Source organism: Danio rerio, chromosome 10 (assembly GCF_052040795.2).
Source record: "Danio rerio strain M-AB ecotype USA chromosome 10, GRCz13ab, whole genome shotgun sequence".
Taxonomy (NCBI): Eukaryota; Metazoa; Chordata; class Actinopteri; order Cypriniformes; family Danionidae; genus Danio; species Danio rerio.
The window spans coordinates 23484633-23499164 of NC_141030.1; the positions used below are offsets into that span (position 1 = coordinate 23484633).

Here is a 14532-nt window from a genome sequence, read left to right on the forward strand (position 1 = left end):
TTATCTACTCTTTTAAGTGTCTCTATAAAATGTGTTTTTCCCCCATCATATTCCCTCTGGTTTATTATGCCTTTTGATGGCTGGTAAACGTCTTTTATGGCATGTTGATTCCACCGCAGATGGCTGCACATGGTGTAGTGTTTGATTAATGATGGTTTCTCAGTGCAGTAATGACTGAAAATGATAAACGGCAAAACAAACCATATATTGATGTGTTGACCTTGTAACTGTGGAAGTATGTTGATTGTTAAGACATAATTGTAATAGCATTTATGTAAACAGCCTACTGGTCTTGTTCCTTCATCTGCCATTTGGATGCTATTAAAGAGGGTTATAAAAGTAGAGTCACTTATTTAAGTTAGCTTTTTTAAGAGACTATTAAAAGAACACCAAGTTAATTGTACTGACTAGTTTGGGGTGGCACTGTTTTCTCACTTTGCTGTAAACTATAATAAACTGTAATGGATTTTTTTTATTGATACAACATATTGAATTATAATTACACATTTGTTTAGCAAATTTGACAGTTATATTGTGTTAAGTTTAAATGTAATCTATAATAAAACCTTTGTTAAAAAGTACTATTTATGCTTTAGTGTAGCCTAATCAGCATTCTTGACAAAGTGAAGCTGCGGTCACTCTAGAGTTTGATTTTACGAAATTCTGTTGTACAGCGTTGCGAAAATGGCTTAAACGAAAAAAAAGGGATTAAACGAGATGATTAGACATTAAAAAAGCGAGCGATTGGTCCATGTTTTAAATTTCTGTCTAGAGAAGTCATGTTTTGATCCTTGATTTATCTCACCCAGTCAAGTGATGTGATTTCGCAAGTCAGAGTTCATAAAGCTTGAACTTTGCACCACAACGAGCTGCGAAACTTGACGCATGTCCTTGCATTTCCAGTCTGACGCATTCACATGCGTACGAATGAAAGTCTATGAGGAGGAAAGTCCAGTGTGACCGCAGCTTAAAGTTCCCCAAACTAATTTCGAGAAGAGCATGTGATATGATTGATCACAGCTGGTCTCTCATCTGTAATCATTAGTAAGCCAATCGGATTATTCCAAACTCACTATAAATAGCCTGTCTAGCATTACTCCGTTATTTTTGTTTTTATAAGAATCCCCAATCCACCCCTTCTCCCCCTTTCCTCCTTTACCAGAGGGAGCTCTCGATAACTACTGTACCTGATCTTCTATCCCCTTACATGCCCATTGACCAGGCAGGCGCCCTGGCCTCAATTATCTCCAAGCTCAGGGTTCTCTCCTGGTTCAGCATTCTAAACCTACTATTATTATCAAGCAATATCTAAGTGTAAACTCTTGAAATATTATTAAAACATGATAATATTCAATGCACATCTTTCAACATTATAAAAAAGTACACATTTTTAAAAATGTGTTTACTTATGAAAATGTGCTCTTATGAAATAAATTCCATTTTGATTGATTAATATTATATTATCTAAAGGTAAAAAAAATAAAGAAATCTTTGAACAAGATTTGAACTTTCAACATTTGCACAATGAATAAAAAGATGTAGACTTTTATGGCATGCTTTATACATTTTAACAGGATAGTTCACCCAAAAATTAATTTTGTTATAATTTACTGTCCTTAAACTGTGGAGAACAAAAAATCTGTTTGAAAATGCTAAGCTAGCAAAATTTAAGATTTAGATTCATGTACATTAGTGTGATTATTGTGTGTAATTATATTTCATGGTAATTTAAACTCTTTCTTTGTACAACAAACACAAAGTCAGTGGTCAACGTTTACACTGCGAGGCTTAGTGCTCAAATTAGATTTTTTTCAGATCTGATTTTTTTGCATAACTGTTAACATTGTTGTTATAAATGTGGCCAATATCAGATTTCCAGTGTGAAGAGATTATGATCCTAAAATGACCTGCATGCTCAAAAGTGTAACTACCTACAGGACATAATTGTGTACTGTATACTGTATGAAGTGAATAAAGATTGTTTAATATGATTATAGCCGTTTTCACAGACAACCACTGTGTTTTTTTTATAAACTATAAATGGTTGTTTTCTGATTCTAATGTGTATTTCAGTGTTTAAACCTAAAATAAGTTGTTTTTTTGTGATTGAAAACACTGATGATTTATCATTTATGGTGGCATATTGAAGAATTCTGTCCTTAACAATAAAGCTTTAACCTTGTCACAGTTTTTCTTTCATAATTGGTTTTGTTAATGTATTAATTATCTAAGGGTAAGTCTATGTATTTTTTTCTTTTTATATTTGCAATTTTAATATGGTGGTATATTAAATCTAACTAAACAATGCTTTTTTTTTTTGGAAGGGGGGGGGGGGTTGCAGGCTAATGGTTAATGTTTGTTTAATAAGCGCCAGTTGTCATTCAAAAAATATTCAAATTAAACAACCTTCAATTTTTGAGGTGAAGTATTTTCCCTGTGTGCTATTCTATGCCACTGAAGATTGGAGGATTTTTGCAGCATGAACTAGTACAGAATAATGACGTGTGTCGATTAAAAATCACATGCCTTTCTGCATAACCGTTTACACTGCAGTCGGATTGCAAAACATCTGGGGCCTCATGTACGAAGACTTGCGTGGAAATCATACTAAAACATTGCGTACGCACAGAAAAAAATTCAGATGTATGAAATCTTACGCATATTCTTTTGTACATCCGAATGAACGTGAAACTGAGCGCAACATGCACGAGCACAAAACCCCTCCCTGCCTCCTCCCCCGTATGAATATGCAAATGACTGTACTTTGGCAAAACCCAACGAAAAAGCAACGGGAAAAGCAAGCAAAATTAGAAACTTTGAACAGAATGTGAATTGGAGGTGCTGCTTTTGGAGGAAGACTGGAGAAAAGTGGTGTTATTTGCAAGTTTGTTCTCCGGAATTAACAACAAAAGAAAAAAATTGAGTGGGAGAGTTTAGCTGATGCGGTTAACACAGTTGGGTCTGAACATCGCACTGAGTGAATTAGAAAAGAAATAGTGTGGTTTATTGGTGTAAAATGTTGCAGCATTCATAATAGTCTCAGTGGCGCGCTCGTAAGACGCATGCAAATATGTTTTGACACGTTCGAGCATGAACTCGGTTCAAATCCAGCGTCTGATGAACTCTTTCTTCTTTTTTCTCCCGCTACATATCAGATTTTGCCCACTATTTATTATGAGAAAGACAAGTAGGAATCATTAATAAGTTTGTGCATCATATTTTATTTTCACATTTATTGAATGGAAATGTTTCTGATTCACATATGCAAATTTATCTTCAGATAGTGTCTTTATAGCAATATGCGTGAAGTAGATAGCTCAGATTACATTGGGAAAACAGGCGACCGCTGCAAATTGCGCTTTAATGTTTAGCTGGTCAACTGTATAGTATGGAAACCTTATATACCTGCTAGATGAACCCGTCTCATACAGCTGCCATTGCAAGGCTCAGACACTTTGTAGAGAGCAATTTAACACTATGAGTGTTAAATTTAACTGCCTCTAGGAATCGCCAATGGAAATAAAACAGACACGCACAAAAAATGTGCGTACGCCAGCGAAGAAGCTGGCGTGGAGCTGCGCACATTCCCACGTTCAGTTCATTGTTAGTAAATCCAAACGTGAGCGATTCTGAGCGTGAAACCTGGCGTACGCAAAGTTTTTGTGCGTACGCAGCGTTGATACATGAGGCCCCTGATCATCTGATTTAATACCACATTTGAAAGTGGCACAAATCAGAATTTCAGGCGGTTTGGGCTGTTCACACTGTCATGACAAAAACAGATTTGAGTCACATTTGGGGAAAAAAAATCAGATTTGGTCCATATTTACCTGCTGTGTGAACATAGCTTTAAGACACAACATTAGCTTACTGTTTTGTGATTAGCTAGTTAGCACTGTTAGTCCTTTCTAAGAGATTGTAACAACACATTCTGCTTCTAATATCTATCGTTTTCCTTTAACAAATGGTAATGTTGATTTCAAATAAAAAAAAACAGAGTTTTGCACTGAACAGCTAATAAATGAGATGCTAATAGATAGCATTCTTGCTTCAAAACACAGCAGCTTTTCTAAATAAACCTTTTTTTACTATGTAACCCCAATTGAATCTCAATTCCAGGTATCTGTAATGATAAACTACATAATGTATTATGTGAGGTGAAGTTTATCAATGTGTTCATTAGCAGAGCTAGCCCAACATCTGCCCACTCCACTCCCACTCAGCACAGCTGTTGACCGGCCTTTCCCTTCCTATATACCTCACATACTGCCCAGAATAACCAAATTTCAGTCTTCTCCTCTCTATTATTCTTCTGCCACACTGATGCTCCCCAATACAATGCTTTAAAATTGTAATTATGCAGCAGATGATTGTAATTATGGAGAGCACAAAGTGAGAGGATTATTGTAGTAGAATTTAGCGAAGACATGCACATATTCAGCCCAATCATGCAATGTGCAGGGAACAGAGCAGGTAATTTGCATAATACACGGCCATAATGGAGAGGAAAGTTATTTTTGTGCATACGTTCCACCCCATTTGCACTTTTTCCATGTATTGTAAAGCCCGCTGGTAAATTGGTAAATGACACAGCACATCTTTCTGCTATATCCTGTAAGGTAAAAAAAAACACAAAACCAGGTGCATAAATTACTGCAGAAGATTATGAGATAATTTAGGTGTTCAGAAAAAAAGCTGTTGTTAAATAGAGTAAAGAGGCGTGAGTTTTCATTGTGGCAAAATCACTTTTTTTCTTATAAAGAAGGAGCTGGAAAGTAAAACCAGGACATCCGTCTTCATTTTCCAGATGGGCATGAATATCAGGGAGATCTAAGCTAATTTCCCCTCTGCCATAGATCAGACGGACGGCTCGTGGCAGCGCATCACTCCTGTTTCCTTTGCCGGAGCTGAGGATTCATGTTTGGACTGACTTCAGTTGACTTCACCTGGTCTGTCCAAAGTCATGAGCGCTTTTGGTTTTACATTCACTACTAGTCAAGATGCTCAGTATTAAAAACAGGTATGTTTTAGTCACAAACATACCAGCCATGAGGAATATGTTGAGTAATTCATCAAAAACTGAAAACAGAGCAGAGAAGCATGGTGTGTTATTAGAGACATGGGAAGTATTTAAGCCCTTTTGGTTTGATAAAATAAAAAATCATAGTCTTAACCCTTTGATGCACAAGCTGTAGAATAGATATAGAAAAAAAAACTTGGACGGGTCACTTTAGAACCATGTAGTGCATCAAAGGATTAAGGAGCCCCTGTTTTGGGTTTTTGAAAATGACCTTCCATGCAGTGTGTAACACAGCACTAAATGAATGAAAGCATCCAGCTGAGCTTTAAATCTGAAAGTGTACCGTGTTTAAAACTATTGATTCTTCAATTAAATACTTGACTCAGAATCAAATAAATGAATCGTGTTGTGTTTGAATCTTTTGCCTAAACACATCAATGTCGATACCGTACATCACCAAATATGTAGTACCGGATCCGGTAAAACATGAACGCACCTCTTCCTTCAGACACTAGTGGAGCACAGGGGATCACAGGACTGATCATGACACGAGGATGACGATCATTGATAGATGGACATTCGGTTGTGGGGAATAAAGGTTTAAAGTTCATTTTCACAAAAACAACACATATAGCCAACCTAGTGCTGTGTTTGTTCCTGGCATTTTTCTGATGATTGATCCAATAACCTTTGCTGCACATGGGATTTACCAGCTGTTTGCCACTAAAGGAAGGAGCAGCAGAGACTATGTATGGGACTTTATCAGACTTTGACAGGGACTTTGTCAGTAACTGTTTATATGGACCAGTTTCTTCTTCCTCCGGATCATAACATGTACATGTAATTGAAGTTGTTGCCATGTTCTCTGTATTTTGCAAAACATGTATTTAGTTGTGTGTTGTAATTTGTAATCACTACGCATGGGCTCTAATCTATTATAGAACAGTGCTTGTGTTGTATCTCTCAGGTTAAACCTTAATGGGGCTATTCATATATTGCGTCCAAAACCATGTTGAAAACATGATGCTTGCTTCTTTCTTTACCGATTTAAATTTCTGAGCTCGCGATCCTCTGCCGTTTGTCTTTGCTATGGCCACAATAAGCTGTTCCTCACAAGCGCTGTGTGGTCAGTTTTCAACTTTTTGATACAAAGTTCAACTTTTGCCACTGTGTAGATTAATGCTGAATGTGTGTCATTGTTCTTACTTGGGGTTAGGGTTAAGAGCAGAGTAATATGCTGGTGTTTAACTGCATTGCTTTATTGCATTCCTGCATTGGCTCTCACACACTCTGCTACTTCATACTTTGTGGTGGGCGTTTATCTGTCTCACGCTGAACCCAGTAGAACAATCACAACAGACTGGGTCATCGGACCAATCAGTGCAGATTAGCCTAACGCAAAGGAGGGGTTTGGGAACAAATGAATCGCCGAACAAATCATATGGGAGTTGTTGGGAAAATTAGGTAAAAATAAATGCATATTATAAGACCATGAAAGTGTTTTTTGGCCTTGCATGCATATCAGCCTGTTGTTGGGGACCCCCAAAACCAAAATATGACCCTTTTATAATGCAAAGTAGGGGCTCTTTAAAAATTAAGGTTTTGAATTTGGATTGTAATGCCATAGAAGAAGCATTTTTTGTTCCCTATATGTTTTCACTAAACATTTTTTAGTTTTTTAAGCTTTTAAGATTCTAAAGAACCATTTCGGTCATAAAGAATGATGCTAAATGTTCTTCATTTTAACCGTTGGTGACAGTAGAACTTTTATTATAAATTGTGCAAGCTCTTTTGGTTTGTTTTGAAAGTGACTTCGGCTGATTTCACCCAAACTGTTCAGCAACACTTTCAGCTTTGCATTCACTGTAACCTGTCAGACACTCAGCATGGGTATAACTTAATTTAACATCATCAAAGAAATTGAGATTTCAGGGTAGGTTTTAGTTACAAACACACCAGTCAGGTTTTGGCCATAAGGAATATCGATTTGTTGAGTAATTTAAAAAAGCATGGGGGCATTGATTTTGAATAAGATGCTTGGTGCAAGAAGCAACTAAACTGAAAATCGATCACTGAGAGGATGGTGTAGTCTGTTTTTGTTAGCCATAATATACAAACATAGCATTTTAGCACTTCCGCTGTCAACATAATGTCACACAAAAAAAAAAAATACAATTTAAAATGCAGTTTTCACAATTATGCCATTTTTGGTTTCCTTTCGATTCAAACTTATTTAAAAAAGAACCTTGCTTTGTAGCGTAAAGAACAATTGATTAATCTTAAGTTTTCTTTTTCGACCTTGAAGAACCTTTTGTAGAATAAAACAGTGCCAGTGATGTGTCAGTCAATTAGAGCCAGTAAAAGTATTTAAAAAACATATTTATGTTCTATTCCGCAGCATAAGAAGGTCGCTGGTTGGGTTAATTGGCATTTCTGTGTGGAGTTTGCATGTTCTTCTCGTGTTCGTGTAGGTTTGCTCAGGGTGTTCCCATTTCCCTCACAAGACCAAAGACATGCGCTATACTGCAGGTAAATTGGGTAAGCTAAATTGTCCGTAGTGTATGTGTGTATGTTCTGGTCCCCCATGTTGGGGGTTGAGCATTGGGCTAAGGACCCACCTCGTAATAATTAGATGTTATGAAACACCAACATGGTGCAGCTAAATATCAACTTCGATATAAATGGCCCTGGGAGTAAGCAAGTAAGTATTCTGTAGCATAATTTACTTTAATATCACCTTCTGTAAAGCATCGCAACCATACATTTGTGGAAGACTCAATGTGATGCTTGCATCTGTGTGACAATTCAGTACAAAGCATGTAACATTACATCAATAATGAATTTAAGCAATCTACTTACAGAGCTAATGTTGGACTGAATTAATAGATTGGACAATAATTTATAAGTCCTCAAATATCCAATCAAGATATTATTTAGTTTAATTAAAAAACTGTAATTATTGATTGCTATGATATGAGGTACCACTCATAGCTTCAATAACAAGTCAGTAGATTTATTTGATGGAACAGAGAAATGTGAAATAAAAGAAGACTCATAAAAAATGACTCCTTGATTAAATGTCCATATAATGAACATGTTTCAATGTCATATTGTTCCCCACTGGCTTTCATTTTGTGGAGAAAAATTGGTAAAAACAATCTACAATCTTTAAAATAACTAATCAACAAATATCAACAAATAAGAACAAGCATTTATTTGACAACAAGAAAACAGTTTGTGTATATGTAATTAGAATAATGTATAATTTAAAGGGTTAAAATATAAAAAAATTATTAATTTGAGCTTTTTTTAGACGTAGATCTTTCAGCAGTTGCATTTTGTCTAAAACAAAGTAAATCAAGCATACATACAGTTGAAGTCAGAATTATTGGCCCAGTTTGATTTTATTACTATTATTTTTTGTTTCATATTTCCCAAATGATGGTTAACAGAGCAAGGAAATTTTCACAATATGTCTGATAATATTTTATTTATTTTGGAGAACGTCTTTGTTTTGTTTTGGCTAAAATAGAAGCAGTTTTTAATTTTTAAAAAAAAAATTTAAGTTCAAAATTATTAGCGCTATATTTTGTTTTAATAGTCTACAGAGCAATAACTTGCCTAATGACCCTAACCAGCCTAGATAACCTAATTAACCTAGTTAAGCCTTTAAACATCACGTAAGCTGTCGGTGTCTTAAAAAATATTTAGTAAAATATTATTTACATCATGGAAAAGATGAAATAAATCAGTTATTAGAGATATTATTACATATATAAAATAGTTATTTAAACTATTACGTTTAGAAATGTGTTGAAGAAATATTCTCTCCGTTAAACAGAAATTGGGGGAAAAAATATACAGGGGGCTAAAAATTCTGACTTCAACTGTATGTACTGTGTATATATATTATCCCCTGATAACAACAAACAAGTGAACATATTAAGCTAATAATGACTTAACAAGGAGGCTGGGGCTAGAAAATAGACAGAAGAGCACATGACAAAGAAACAACACAAGCCATGTGTTGTCCCCCAAAACGGTACTGGAACACACAGCCAATGAGAGAACTAATTAACCACATGTTCACAGGATACAAAACACTAAAGCGCGGCGGATGTTACAGTAACATGAACCATGTTCTAAACAAAACAAAACAAACAGAAGACTGAATGCAAGACACGAGTACACATTAAATAAAAATACTGAACACGACTGAAGTGGCAGAATCCTGACATTATAAAATTACTCATTAAATATAAATTAAAAAAAATCAATATAATAAAACACATAAATAAAATGGTTAAAATCTTCAAAAATTATTTTCTCAGAAATATGTTTATGCTGTAAGGACAATTTATTTTATTTATTTACACACACAAAACAACATGAGTATGATAACGGTATGTCAGAATATAACTTTGCCCTGATCTTTCCTTTAAATCCCCTATCCTTATGACAGCAAGGATTCTTTGTTTTTCATTTCCACAAACACATTGATTTGGATGTAATTTCAGCGAGGCTTGAGCCTTTTCCCCTGCCCTTTACATAGCGAGGACAGGTTTGAGTGAGACTTGAGAAGATGGAAAAAAATTAATTGCATTGTTACCGCCTGAGGTTAATGAAACTGTATGGTTGTGTTTATGGATGGCGAGAGCTTGAACTGATGTGTGCAGCTGCAGAGAGATGATACTGAGGTGCTGCTCAAGATAACAGATAAGCCATGAAAGGATGGAGGCCAAGAAGAGAGCAACACACACGCACACACATATGCTTTTATACTTCTGACACACACACCAGATTGCTTTTCCCTGAAATGGGCTCATGGTAACGACACACACATGAAAGCTTATTTCAGCTTTTTTTAATAGATTTGGGATTGCAAGCTCCTCAGAATTGTGTTAATGTTTCTAAGATGAAGAGCAACAATAGGAAAATAAAAAATCCTGGGTTGTTTCAACTTGTGTAAAATATGGAATATTTTGGAATATTGGATACTGTTGAATTACGACACATAAGTATTTCTATAGCTTGATAACATTCTGATTGAACACCTAAAGAGGGAATCCTCTTAGTGGACTCTTTGACAAAGATTTTTGGTACCTTTCAGCACTTCAAATTCAGAGATGGCAAAAGTACACACATCCTTTTCTCAAGTAGAAGTACAGATACTCATGTTTAAAATGACTCTGCAGTCAGTTGGAGTACAGACTACATTTTTGTACTCAAGTAAAAGTAAAGAAGTACGGCCTGAAATATGTAATTCAGTAAAAAGTATTCATTATTACTACTTGTTTTAGTTTCACGGTGGTAACTACACTTCACATCATGCATACATCTAAAGTAACTTACATTCCTTTTTTTAAGCAAGCAGAAGCGCAATGACAAAGAATAGTTTGACAATCATAAAGGCATTCAAATTGCGCAATGACAAGAAATAATATAAATCGCAACACAAAACACATGAAGACAAAAGTAACAAGCCTGATTAAAAAGTGTAAGGAATAGAAAGTACAGGTATTTGTGTAAAAATGTAAGGAGTAAAAGTAAAAAGTTGTCAGAAAAATATTCATTCCGTCATTCATTTTCTTTTCGGCTTAGTCCCTTTATTAATCCCGGGTCACCACACCGGATTGAACCGTTAACTTATCCAGCAGGTTTTTTACGCAGTGGATGCCCTTCCAGCCACAACCCATCTCTGAGAAACATCCACACACACTCATTTACACTCATAAACTACGAACAATTTAGCCTATCCAATTCACCTGTACCACATGTCTTTGGACTGTGAAGGAAACCAAAGCACCCAGAGGAAACCCATGTGAACGCAGGGAGAACATGCAAACTCCACACAGAAATGCCAACTAACCCAGCCGAGCCTCGAACCAGTGACCTTCTTGCTGTTAGGCGACAGCACTACCTACTGCGCCACTGCGTCGCCGTCAGAAAAAAATATAGTGGAGTAAAGTACTGATACCAGAAAAATCTACTTGCTGTTCAGGAACAAAGTATTTGTGCTTTGTTACAAACCATCTTTGTTTGAATTAGACAAGATCATTGTTGTCTATGGAGGACGAGAGAGCTCTCGCATGTCATCTAAAATATCTTAATTTGAGTTCTGAAGATGAATGAAGGTCCCAGGAGGTTGGAACAACATGTGATTGAATAATTATTGACAGAATTTTCCCTTTTGTGTTGCCGTCTATTATGATTTTTTTTTTTTTCTGCAAACTGCTTGGGTTCTCTAGATGGTTGTTGGTACTAAGCAGTACAGATTATCTCGATCACCAGTAATCTGACATTTGTAGATGACTGGAGATCTACAATTCTGGCACTGAACCAAACTACAACTCCAAGAAGTCATTGCTTCAACCACACCTGCCAACTGACAATCATCTGGACACTGACACACACAGCTGAAGTTCATCACTGAATGATTAGATGGACTATATACACCCCCTTTGCCTGCTTTTGACTACGCTCTTGGACTTCCTGTATGCTCCTGTTTTGACTGTTGCTTATCTGACTATTTTTTGTAATAAACTGCACATGGTTCCTCACCTCTTTTTTTTCCAGAGCCTGACCTGACGGTTCTAATTCACTTTGAATGGGTGACGTCAGGCGTTGCCGAACTGCATTGTGGATCTGTCAGAGCCGCTTCAGAGGCGTTGCTCGCTGCAGAATTTGGGACTAGCTCAACTTTTCAAGCGCCGACGGAATCGTCAGCCAATCAGATCGCAAATACACGAATAAATGAATGAGGCATGACACAGATATAGATTCCTCAATAGCCACTGTTTTTAAGTAAGTTTTCTGCCATATTGGCATGGCAAAATCTGTTTCTAAACACTTCAGAGCAAATTGACTGTGTCTGCAGCTGTAGTTAAATGAATGCATGAGCTATTTTTTAATAGGCTTCAACGGATGCCAGCAACGAGATCGCATAGTCGCTCACTGAAGCTAAGCAGCATTAAGCCTAGTCAGCATCTGGAGGGTGGACCAGCAGAAAAAACTAGCAGCCAGCAAGAGGTGCTCACATTGTGGACTGTGTGGATCCCTCAGTATAGTGATAGGGACACTGTATTGTCTGTAAGCATGTGCCATTCTTCAGACGAGGCAGTAAATGTAGGCAGTAAAGGTCCTGACTCTTTGTGGTGTTGGTGTTTGACCCCAGCATCCTTACCTAAAAATGTGTCCTAAAAATGTATATATATATATATATATAATTAAAGAATCCACGAGTAATAATTTTAACATTTTAAAAGTTAGACATGAGCTTTAAAGATTATTATTGACCCTCAGGATTATAAAAAAAACAGCCCATATTACAGCAAATAACCTTCTGTGGCCCTGTCTGCCATTACCGTCCTGTCTTTCTGTAATTGGGCCGAATGTTTTTGTCGTGGCCTGATTGTCACACTCGAGAAGTGATTGGCTGAAAGCTTTTGACCCTGCAGCCTTCGCTAACTAATTGCACTGCCACTCTGATAAGCACATCACAAGCACAATAAGCACTTAAATGTCGAGTAGAAATCAGTATTGATTGAATCAAATTACGTCTGCTATTAAACTTGCTCATCTGGCCATTGATAACACATACAATTCTCTCAAAGAGCCGTTATCAGCTGTTGGAAACATGCATGGAGGCTGGATGAAATTTACCCACTGCGGCAGAAATAAACTGCAGGTTCAATTTATTTTCATTCTTTTTTGTGATGTAAATACAAAGTTACCATTTGTTAATATCACTTCACTTGTTATTTGTTAGTTCCAGATTTCTATATTCCTTATAAGCAGTATTTAAATACTAGTAGTTAAAGTAGTTAAATACATTTTGTAGTAGTAATTTTTAAATAAATGCATGTACATAATTAAGCTTTTTTTTTTTTTTTTTTTTAGATTATTAATTAATTTATTTATTTGTTTTCCAATTAGGAGTTAAGTAACTGCAGGGAAAATCCTTCTGAAAGTGAGTTCAGAGGTTTCCTTGTGTCTTTATTTTTTTTTTTTTGACTTAACTACAGTATGGTGAAAACGTCCCTTTTCCCAAAAGGGGGATTTGCATCCTCTCAACATTTCAGTAACACAAAACTCTCCCAGGCTTTGCATTAAAAAACACAGCCTTAAGGAAACTCATGTTCCAAAGATTCATATTGTGTAAATCTGTTGCAAAGCTAATTATTACATCTGTTTGAAACATTTAAACTCTCTTACATTTACAACTGCTATGTTAAACTTTAAAAAAAAATCATATGATAAAAAAGTAATGGCGTGTTTTATATTTATCTTATTAGATTTTGATTTTATTTTCAACACAGACTCAATGGAAATACATTCTTCAGCCTACATTTTTGTGAAACCCCAAAAACGTACTTAAGTTTGAAAGCAGTTTTTAGGTAAAATGAACACTATGGTTTACTAAGTATGACACCGACAACTCGTGTTTCTTTTCACACCAATGACATTTAAAGGGACATACTCTTGATGAATGGATTTTTTTCCAACACAAAATACACAGCACAATTCATAACTTCTGTGATTTGTACTTAAGCATGTTTGCCTCACCTATCTATCTCCATAAGCACAGCTTTTCTGGCGCGGTCCTTTATGCTCAGTAGCTCAATTTGTATGGTTTTGTACTTGAGATGCAGAGCATTCAGGTATGAGTTTGGTGTGAGTTTACAAAAGAGACCAAAGTAAAGTTAAATCAAGGGAAAACTAAGTGGTCAAAGTGCACTTTTCTCATGTTTTCTTTTGAAAAACTATTGGTTGGGTTTGGGGAAGGCTTTAGCACAGTGGTTCGCTAAGGAATCTGTACGACAAGCGCTGAAGGTTGTGTATCTTAAACATATAACAAAACGTACATTAAGAAATGTATTTCAGATTCACAAAAATGTAGACATTGCCCTCTAGTGGATCTGTCAAGTGAAACATGCAAAGAAATGTACCAAGAGTAACATATTTTATGCTTTGCAAATAAACTTATGATTTGTATAATTAAGGCAGCAACAGTTTTTTTTACATTGCACACACTACATGAAAGAAAAGGGCCAGTAACCTCTATAAAATATATATCATAAATAAGTTATGATAACGTATAACGTATAAAGTTATGATACCTACGTAGTAGGAATGCTGTCGCCTCACAGCAAGAAGGTGGCTAGGGCGCTGGTTCGAACCTCGGCTCAGCCCAGTTGGCATTTCTGTGTGGAGTTTGCATGTTCTCCCTGCGTTCGCATGGGTTTCCTCCATGTGCCCCGGTTTCCCCCACAGTTCAAAGACATGTAGGCTACATTGTCTGTAGTGTATGAATGAATGTGTGGATGTTTCCCAGAGATGGGTTCCGGCTGGAAGGGCATCCGCTGCGTAAAAATGTGCTGAATAAGTTGGTGGTTCATTCCGCTGTGGCGACCCCGGATTAATAATGGGACTAAGCCGATAAGAAAATGAATGAATGAAGTTTTGATGAAAATATATGTTTTTTTCACAAAAAATAAACATTATAATTAAAT

At 36.2% G+C, this 14532-nt stretch overlaps 1 long non-coding RNA gene across 4 annotated transcripts in view; it reads left to right on the top strand.

Annotated features, from left to right (window-relative positions):
- LOC147842043 (uncharacterized) overlaps window positions 1–14532 on the top strand; it is a 120407-nt gene that overhangs the window by 85286 nt on the left and 20589 nt on the right. The window contains exon 2 of one of the 4 annotated variants that reach the window (XR_015501007.1): window positions 4857–5020. The exons of the other annotated variants lie outside the window; for them this stretch is intronic. This is a non-coding gene — a long non-coding RNA (uncharacterized LOC147842043). The remainder of the gene's footprint in view (window positions 1–4856; window positions 5021–14532) is intronic. 4 annotated transcript variants of the gene reach the window in all.